The sequence below is a fragment of the Daphnia pulicaria genome, chromosome 7, assembly GCF_021234035.1.
Source record: "Daphnia pulicaria isolate SC F1-1A chromosome 7, SC_F0-13Bv2, whole genome shotgun sequence".
Classification (NCBI taxonomy): Eukaryota; Metazoa; Arthropoda; class Branchiopoda; order Diplostraca; family Daphniidae; genus Daphnia; species Daphnia pulicaria.
In genome coordinates, this window is record NC_060919.1 from 7,083,065 (window position 1) to 7,093,586 (window position 10,522).

The 10,522-nt window shown below is 39.2% G+C and overlaps 1 long non-coding RNA gene across 1 annotated transcript; it reads left to right on the top strand.

Annotated features, from left to right (window-relative positions):
• Positions 1–578: 578 nt before the first annotated feature.
• Positions 579–3,306, top strand: LOC124350964. The gene is made up of 3 exons (XR_006921306.1): positions 579–2,110; positions 2,175–2,428; positions 2,492–3,306. It is a non-coding gene; the product is annotated as an uncharacterized LOC124350964 (long non-coding RNA).
• The last annotated feature ends 7,216 nt before the right edge of the window (positions 3,307–10,522 follow it).

Consider the following 10,522-nt stretch of genomic DNA (forward strand, 5'->3'; position numbering starts at 1 on the left):
AGTTCGAGGTTTTGTGCATCGGGTAGTTAATTCTATCGATGTTATTGCATGTAACTTTAATTGGTTTGTTGTTCATGTCTGCTGGTGGATCAGCCTGTAACTTCACAAAACAGAGCAAAAAAATCCACGCGATCAATAGCATTTGGAATACGATCAAAACTTTTCTCAATAAGAATCTGATCGATTTGGTAACGACATTTTTCACTTTTGCGAATTTCGCCATTGTGAAATCGGATTTTAGTTTGATGATTATCCGCTTCGTCTAGTGGACGTATATATGCCCTCCGTTGGCTGTAACTTGTACCGCAGTTGTTAAACTGGCAATTTACTTAAGATTTCAGGATAATCAACTTGACAAAATTATTTTCAAATTTATTTTTTCCGTTAACTTATTATTTAATTAACTTATAAAATAATGTTTAACAGAAACGACTACATACAAAAATTAAAACAATATAGTAACTCGAATATTTTGTAACGTCCAAAACTTCGTCCAAGTCCGCATTTTATACATCTTTGTGTGTCAGCCGTGTCAGCTTGTAAATTGAGCTCATTGTTTTATATTTTCTACTATATGCTTAACTCTTACTTCATGTCAATGATTTCACACATAAAATGCGTGAAATATACAGGAGCCTATTCCGCATCTGTTTTAATTCTGCTGTTTTCGAGGTATCGTTTGTCATATGACTATATAAGTTAAAGGAACTTGCTGGATTTCAAGTTTTCTTGAAAATAATGCTGTTACTTGATCGTCCAATTGAATCCTTATAATTCCTTATGTTCATAGTACCGGCGTCGTACAGTCTCATTCAACCCGAGCTTCTATAGATTTAAACAGTTTTTCTTTTTTCTTTTCGACGAAAAACTGCCAAGTGAGCAAATTCGAAATTCTGATCTGAACGAGATCCGACTCCGACCCGAATATTTATTTTTGTATTAGGTTTTATTAGGTTATTTTATTAGGTTTTTTAGGTTTTGTATTAGGTGTCTCCTCTTCACTTGGGGTCATTATACCTTCGCATGCTTTTACTCTTGCTTTTACTCTAAAGATTCTGTAACTACTATATCTCCAACAAGATCATGTTTTACCCGTTTTTCACCAGCTAAAGAAAAGTAACGCCGAGGACGACTTTTGAATAAGTCGCTGTCCGGTTTTTTACTATTATTCCCAATGATATACGTTCAAATTTGTTTCTTCTTTAGCCGCCGCGGAATTCTTTTGAAATGAAGGACAGGGGAGAGTGGGATCCCCGTGAATTGATTCTTGGTCAACTTTGGCTTGGCCTTTTGAAATTTTATGCTTACACTTTCACTCATATAATGAGCATGCCGTCCGCGTTCGCTCTATTGAGCCGTTGCTGCGGTTGACCAAGAATTGGGGCAATCGACGTATTGCTGTCGAGGATCCGTTTCTTGGGAATGTCAATATGGGGGCATTTATGTCGGCTATCCAAACCTTCGAGTTCTTTATTGAATGCATACCCAATATATTTCACTAAATTGTTGGATTCCTCAAACTGCCGACGGACCCCCTTTCGTCCATCTTGTACTGCCCGGCAAAATAAAAAATGATGATCCACTGCAATGTACTCCGGCAGTATGATTCGCGTTTGAATCAGACGTGTTGGTTAAATTCTCTTGTTGAGAACTATTTTCAGAATAACATTGGCCGTTGGAAGATGAAAGGTGTGCGATGCAATCCGCAAATAAAACCTAATATCTAATAATTTAACATTAGTGAATGATTTATTCTTTGAAAAAAAAAAATAATAATTTTTTGCCACCAAGAGTCCAGATTGAGCGCTGATGGCAACATTATTGTCGCCTACCACTGTCACGTGACCCACAAGCCATTCGTCCTTAAAATTTGTTTAAAGGATCTATTTATTCATATTTTTTCAAGTGAAAACGCCAGCAGTATCCATATGACGAAGACGCAGAAAGCATGGTAGATGAAACATACTCTTGCATATTGCTAAATTACAAAATAAACGATCCGTGATAGCCAAGAACCCAAGATAGCCAATCAAATTTCATCTTTCAAATGAACATTCCTTCATCTTCAACTCGATTCCATATCGGGTCGTAAGAAATATAGTGTCACCAGGTGGAATTTGCTGATAGCTAGTTTACATACATATTTTTTTTAGATTTATTTATTTTTATATTAGATTTCTCCAGATGACACCAATCACATGTGACATGATGCCCAAGGCTCCGCCAAGCACCTTCCGGGTGTTTTTATTGTTCAATATGATAAGATTGTCACGGATGTCACTATATACGTTTGCTGCTGATGTTGCGTCATCTTTGTAACGGCGTCGTAGGTGCACAGACGTCTAAGAAAATAAGTTTAAGCCACGTTCACCTTGATTCCCAGCCAGCTCTACCACGAACTTGAACTGTGACCAGCCACAGCCACCTCGTAACGAGCCCGTGACAATATATCGAATAAGCGTAGTAATGAGAGAAATAATTTTTATTTTAGGTGGAATAAGCAACAACGACGAGCGTTCGTCCATTTCCAGCAGTCTTTCGGTCAGCCGAGAGCCATTTCTCATCAAATACTCTTGGATTCTTATATCGTGCAAAAAATATTTAAATGCTCCCTCAGCTTAAAAAAATTTAAAAATAAAAATAAAGTGTAACTGTATATTGTAATATGATGTCCACAGATTATAAAACAACCCCTGCTGCCCAGCCAACTGGCAGGAGAATCACTATACCGGATGATGTTCCAGCGAGATACCGAAGCAGGACGCTAACAGTTAAACTGCCTGACTATTTGAAGCCCTTCTCGTTCGTCCAGCTGGCCCATAAAACGACCAAGAAGAAAGAGGAAACTGAGCAGCGATCTCCGCCCATGTTGTAAACTACGCGAAGCCGTCGGCAGAGCTGGCGAGGAGAGCGACGGAATAAGTGATGAAACGGGCAACGCTACATCGCTGCTCTGACGGATCGCGCCACTTACGCCCGGTCGCTGGGTTTCCCACGAGCCGTTCCTGGAATACGTGTCTCATTTAGAAGAATTCAGCTGAAGTGCAAGAGCGATTTAATCGTAGTTTGCCCGTGACGTTGCGCATTCACAGTTTCACTGCATTTTCCAACCGCGCTGTTTGAAGTTGGCCCGTGTCGTTGGTCAGAAATAAGCCGTGGATTAATATTTTTACTACTAACTCTTATGTTCAGTACGGTACGTTTCTCACCATTTTGTTTTGTAATCAAGAATTCCACTTAAATCGTGGCTGTTTCTTAGAACAAAGAATAATATTACTTGGAGAAAAATTTGAAATGTATTTTTTAATTGTGAGCAATTTATTTGTGTGATTAAGTTAATAATCTGAATTGATTCCGATATCGACGTCACCATAGCCCCCTCTCCATATTCACCAGTATAGCCTCCACCATAATAGTCACAGTCACACTAACCCCCACCGTAATCGCTGTAGCCGTATCCGAACATGCAATATAAATATATATATAAATATGTAAAAATATATAACCCTAATATAAATATTATTACCATCGAAGTAATAAGGATAAGCACCTCTCACGTACGGTCGGCTGTAGTAGGGTTGGTATTTGGTAGTGTAGAAAAGACGAAAAGTAAATGAAAGAAAAATCTTCGACGGGATACTGGGATAGCGCAGGGATGAGCGGAACTGGAACCGGCGCCGACCCCGGCCGGTAATTCTGATTTGGCTTCTCCAATTAACTCAGACTTTTCCGGTGCATCTTTTCCGACATTTTTTGAACTAGAAAAAATTTGTGGGTGAAGTCCGTCGGGTTGCTAGGCTGATGAGCTATTTTCTCATCAAGTCTTGCTGGATCCGTGTTTTTGCTTTGAGAGGAAACCAGTGAGACTGAAGTGTCTCGATGACGATGTGTTATGGGTCGCCAGCAAGTCTTCCGGATTCTTTTTTTACTTTTGAGTTTCCTTGAACCTCACCATTTTTGAAGAACTGAGCAAAACGAACATTTAGAGCATTTAGAATGGTCTTTTTAACCACATATTCATATCTGGTGAAATTCGCGGTTTTTTTTTGGGAAAAACCAGGTGGAAAGTTGAGCGTTTAGTATCCTCAATGGAAATGGTCGTTGGTTTATTTTGAGCTCTAGAGAAAAGCATCAATGGGATGGCGGCCGACGGCAGTTGCCACGCGTTGCCACTTTCACATTTCGCCAAAATTACAAGAGGCATTGAAGGTTTTTAATTTTTAATTTAGAACTTATTTGAAAGGATGTTCGCTGAACTGACGAATCACTCGCTCATTACTCATCGTTACCTAGTAAGTAGCCTAGATTTAATTCCAGCATGAAGAGACATACCGGTATGGCATACCTGTTAACTGCTGCTGATTTATTCATCCAACAAAGACAGTCAGCCAGTCAGCGCAACCGAGTGCAACGCACACAAAGAAAAATATCTCATTTTGGGGCTTTTCGTGGGTTCTATCTTCTATGCATTTATATATATATTTCGACTATTGCTCATGGTAAAAATGTTCACACATTGATTTTTGTTTGATTGAGCTCGTTTTAAGAGCTGTAACGTGTTGTAGACTTATAACGGCCGAGCTGTAATGGACTGTAATACAACAACGACCAAATGATTTTCACATACTATCTTTTTCATTTCATTTCTTTATTCGTCCATTTCGATTAACAACACGCCGTCAAATATGCATTAATAGCTAATAACAGCAATAATAACACATCCGTAATGATTATCGTCAAAGTATATCGTCACACTATAATAATTCCATTTGGAGCTAAACCTATTTCAATATGAGGCGACCTCGTAAGGTTTATTTCACGGTGGCCCTCTAGGTTTTGTTGGTCGGGTTCCACCGGTCTACCAAGTACGGCAGCAATAGCAAATGCAAACAGCCACAATCCATGAATCCAATCATAAAACTTGAAAAAAAATATTATTCTAAGTTGAACATTTCTGTGACAAAACACTGAGTGCTGACGTGTAGGCTACCATATCGAATTAGACTCGCAATTTTAGGAAAATTGAGAAATCCAAGTGATAATAAATTATTTTCTGCGTCGTGGCATAAGTCTCTAGACCGTTCCCATCAAACAAAAAGTTGCTGAACTCATAAAAGGGAGATATGGAAGAGGGAGGCTGCCTGTTCATTACCAGGCCATTCATAGTTTATTGCCGTGCCTGGAAAGGAATATGTTTTGACCATATACCAGCCATCCGCAGCCATCTGCTTCTGGTTTGGTTGGCAATATCAGGGCAGAGTTGAGCGCTATAGAAATTTTTGACGTCAAATAATTTATTCCATATTTCATATTCGGCGATATTCGATCCCCAATTTTCAATTTATTTTGCAAGTGCTGTCTTAATCACAATTTTACTTTATTGATTATTTATTTGTTATTAATTGTGTTTGAATGTGGCCATAAGGAGTGGTATAGCGAAAATAAACGAAATCTAGTCATCATTCAGATAATATGAACTAGTAGGCTATATATGAACAAGACTATATGAAGGGAACGATTGCGACTCTGTGTTGAGTGCTGACTCTGTTTTCACTTGTGCTGTTCGGGTGTGTATGTCAAAATGTTAAATTCAGTGAAGTAGCGGATCTAACGAAACAACAACCGGATGGATCAGAAGAAGAAATTCCAAACTGTTTTGCGTTAAAACTGTTAAATGTTTTTTTTTTTTTTTTTTTTTTTTTTTTTTTTATCCTTTATTGTACAGAGTACAGTGCAGTGTCACGCAGATTTTTGAAAAGAACAGCTACAGACTGGGCCGAGACTGGGCTAATGGCCTCAGATCATGCACTTCGCCGTAGGCCTATAGGCTACTTGACAAAATGCTGATCGTGTAAGATGATTTGTGATTTATTCTATTGACTTTCAACAGGGAAATGAGTCGTAGGAAGGCAGCTTTCTATCAACGCATTGGCAGAGTGGTGGACTGGAATTAAGAGCTCTCCTGTTTCAAGTCCCACACGAAATTCTAAGCGAAACAACAAAAACGGATCAAGTAACCGAACAAGTGAGAAACGTTCCCTCCACACTCCCGCGCACTCTCCATATCCTTACACACACGATCTAGATTATTATTGTTGCTGTCTAGCGTCTACACAGAAAATGGACAAATAATTTTTCCTCCTTGATAAGTTAATACAATATTTCAAACCTATATAAGCTAGATCTACGTATGTACAAATGTTTTTTTGAGAAGCGCAGTAAAAACAATTTATTCGTCTCCGTGTTAATTCAAAATCGAATGAAAATGTTTCTAGATATATTTTTGTTGCGGGGTTGGAAAAAACAAAGAAACTTTGTTCCTACAAAGCCTTGAAAAAGATGATGCCTGACTATGTAGAAGAAATTGAAAAGTGAAATACGAGTTTTCCCCCCTATTGCTGGTTTTTCACTCTCTTTACAATGCACACCCTAGTTGGCTCGTAATAGGAGATCGCTGTGGCAGTCGTAGCTTAAAAAGAATCTGAAAGACAAGTTTGATATAAAAAAAAATGCTTTTAAACAATTGCCAAGACATGGCAATTCGAAGATATCGGAAGATACAGTCATGCTTGAAAGTTTCTTTAGCAGGCAAATGGCTATATGTTTTAATTTTAAATTCAACAACAAATAAAATTGTCGTCCGGATATCCGGATCAGCGTTCGTGAAAAACGTCGGCACAGCAAACACTCATAAGAAAAAGAAGAGTAAAGAAAAAAAGAACGAAATTCAGAGTCCAGAAAAAGATTTATTATTAATGACTTCTTGAGATCCCTTTTCCGTCCCAAGTAAGTCTAAAGTCCATCCAATGGGACGGGATAGGGACCGCTATGAGATCTCGGCGAAGCGGACATTGGCCATACGTAAAAGACGTCCTAGGAATGTAAACTTGGGAATCTGCTATGTGCAAAGTACAGTATCCTACAAAAAAATCCGACCACAGCTCTTTTTCTAAAGCCCAGTTCAATGTATATTTTTTGTTTTTAACTTTGAAGACTTCATATTATGTAGAATTGATTGTTTTACAAAGTTCATTTATTTGAATTAAGAAAAAAAATGCCGAAATATTTTTTTTTTTAAATAAAGAAAGAGACCAAGGTGTTCGGATTTTTTTGTAGGATACTGTACATCTCAGACGTCTCAAAGTGACGTGTTTGGGACGTCTATGGGACTTCACTGTGCTATCTGGGTAAAAAATTCCCGATCAGGAGAAAAGACGATCTAAAAATCATACACACTTGACATTTTCGTAGGACTTACCCCCACGTCTCTCTACACCTTGTTTACCAATTATGTACACCAACTTTTCCCCCATCAGGTTTTCTTCATCAGTTGGTGGGTACTGGGTACTGTAAATAAATGTAAAGTTTGGGAACAAAATCGGCTACTTTGTGGTCTGTAAATTGGAAAAAAATAAACTTTTAACGACGCTAACAAGTGTAAACTAAAAGGGTTCTTTAGCTATACAACGTGTTTCATTTTCAAATTTTTCGAAGAATAATAGTAACTTCAATGAATTTAGAATTGAAAATGAGATTTATTATTTTGCTCAATTTCTGTGTTTTATATTTTATATTTCCTTTCCATGAACCGAACCGATAGTGCATAGGCCTATATCGGCAGTTTCGGCACCCATTTTTCTGTTTTGGAAACACCAGTCTATACGAAACGGAGGCCTTCATTTTGAAGCACAACAGCTATAGGCTCGCAGCTACAGAATGAACCGTTCCCCGCCCACGCAGCGTCTAGACAAATCAGTTTCAGCTAAACTGGCACACCCTTTTTTCTCGTTGTTCCTTTTCAGTACAAATCTGCCACCGGTGTGCTGTATTTCACAGTTCGTTTTGAGCTCTCGTCAATAACATAAATACTTTTCAATTTCTTCGATGCTGCAATTGTTTAGACCGCATCCCTTTAAAATTGAGTGGCTCTTTTTTCAGTGTTAAGTTAACTCAATAAGGGAATGGAAGTAAATACTTTCTTGAACGTACAGTTTTTTAAAACTAATTCATTGTACGTGAAGGCAAATATAAAACCTCCAACCATTTATTAAGTTTTCGAATAGTGGGTTTAAAGTAAATTTTTTACAGAAAATAAGTGAAATTTTGGCGTTTTGTACGTAGGGGAGAGTGGGGTGAAATGGGACAGCGAAGAATTTTCAGACTTCGCTTGCATAAAAATGATTCTGATTTGTGAACTTTTAAGATGATCACTTTAACTTTATCTGGTGATGGACATCACTGAAGAGGAAAATTAAATTTTTCCTAAGTTTAATTTTTTATTGGACTAGTAAAACAGGACGTATTATTTCAATGTCCTGTATTCCTACATTTAACATTCGCATTTTTTTGCTTTCTTAATTGTGAATTTGAAGATTAAACAATTACCATTAAAGTTCACAATCAGAAACTAAAATGTTATAAAGGTGAAATATCTGCTAGCGTTGTTAGGGCGCTGGGTTCTGAGGGCTATCCCTATGGGCCTGGGGTTGCCTGTTTCTGGTTACGTCTTTGTTGTGGTTTCGGCCGGTCTACGCGCATGATTGCGGACTGTGGCCGACTGATGGTGGTTCCTGGGAATTAAAATTGTAAATTTCCTAGGGCCATCGCGTCCAGTCCATAAACCAATCTCGCTGGTATTTCCGCGATTAAGAAGTTTGGGTCGGGGGGTTACAGGAATTTCGCCTTACCTAAGATGTTGAACGTTGTTTTCGTTATCTGGTCGTAGATTGTGGGTGGGTCCTTGTAATCGGTGCTGTCTTGGAACCATTCTGTGGACGCCATCGACATGGTTAAGCCAGTCGAGAGGATTGACCAATTTTCCCCCGGGAGTGGGTACAAAGGGTTCATGCGGCTTGCTTTGTTCATGATGATCTGCATTCCCAGGTCCAGGAGGGTATCCATCCCTAAGATTAATGGGAATCCTATTTCGTGGTCAGCTACGACACATACGATTGCTGCTGTTGGGGTGTTGCCGAAGTCCACGAAAAGTCGTGATTCCCAAAGAATATGAAATACTCGCCCTGTCACTGGGTCAGAGAATTCCGTGTCTGGGCCCTGCACGGGCCGTAACACGCACTGCACGCACTTGGCTATTGTTTGACGAACGAGTGAAATGGCTAAACCCGTGGACAAATATGCTTTCACTGCCACGTTATTAACCATGAGTTGTTTGATCACTCTTTTTTTCTTTCTGCCTGCTGGGGTTAAAGTTTGAAGTCGACTGACTCCGGATTCCAACAATCTCATTTGGCAAGACCGTTGCCTAACGAAAGTGCGCGGGCCCTCGTCGACTTGTTTCGAGAAAAACGAGTAGTTTCCGTTGGATCGGAGATGCTCGTAAAGTTAAAACAATGTGTGTGGACACCCGACATCTTTATAATCGGCGGGGAATTGGGGTGTGGGGTGTAAGGGAAGAGAAAAAACAAACAAATGAATAGAAATTTCTTTCGCTACTCTGTTGGCCGCATCAACGTCAAATGGGTATTTTTGGTTTTAGTATTAGTGATTGGGAAAGCAAAACCAACTCGCTAGAACAATTTTTTGAATTTTTACCGAAATTTGAACCCAATTTTTTCTACATATCGCAGAAGAACCAAAAAAAGAAATTCGTTAGACGGGGTAAATATGCTCTGGTTCAAGACTAGCTGGTATCAAGAATGTGAGAGAACTGGGGTCCTTTTGGTTTCGTCCTTATTTATGCAATACGGAGGGTAATATACCGTTGGCCGACAGATCAGCATCCCAAACGGGATGCGGTGAGAAAAAAAACCATCCGTAATATTTATAGCCTACTCGTCTAGATTTGGCATCTTTAAGAGGTCGATCGTTTCATTTTCGATGGAGGTTTCTTCCTCTACTGCCCTAAAATAAATCGTTCTAGTCGGTGGGGTTGATTGCCGATTGCTCAACAAAGCTAGCTTTATTGTTCTGATTCTTGCTGCCGTATTCTGGTCGTTGAACAGTATGCAATACTGTAACACAGATCTAAGACTATTGCTGTATTATTTGATGCACACGCAAGGTGCAATGGGGTCTCCCCTGAAGAATTGCGTGTGTTTTAGTCTGCGAAATGTTCCAACATGTGCCGTGCGATATGGACGAATGGTCCAGCAGCATTTTACATCAGCTAGTAAAAAAGGTGGACGTTGTCATTCACTTAGCACGTATCCAGCTTGCTGTAGCAGCGCAGGAGACAAAACACTGATTGCATCACCCGTATCTAAAATTGCAAGTATCGGTACTGTTCCGCAGAGTACACGTTCCTTAATTAAGCGGGAAATATCCGTAGATAATATGGGAACGTCTCCTTCATGTCTTTGGTCATGACACATTATAACCGACTGATTTATTGCCGTATTTTCAATGATGGAATAGTGATTTGCTTGTGTTTAATTGGGATGACTAGACAGAATGACGTTGTTAATCGCAGGTGAAGGAAATTCCTGTTCCCCTTCATGAGATGTCACGGTTATGTTGTTGACCGACCTTTGTTGTTCTTTACGTGAATTGGTTGGCTGTCCCA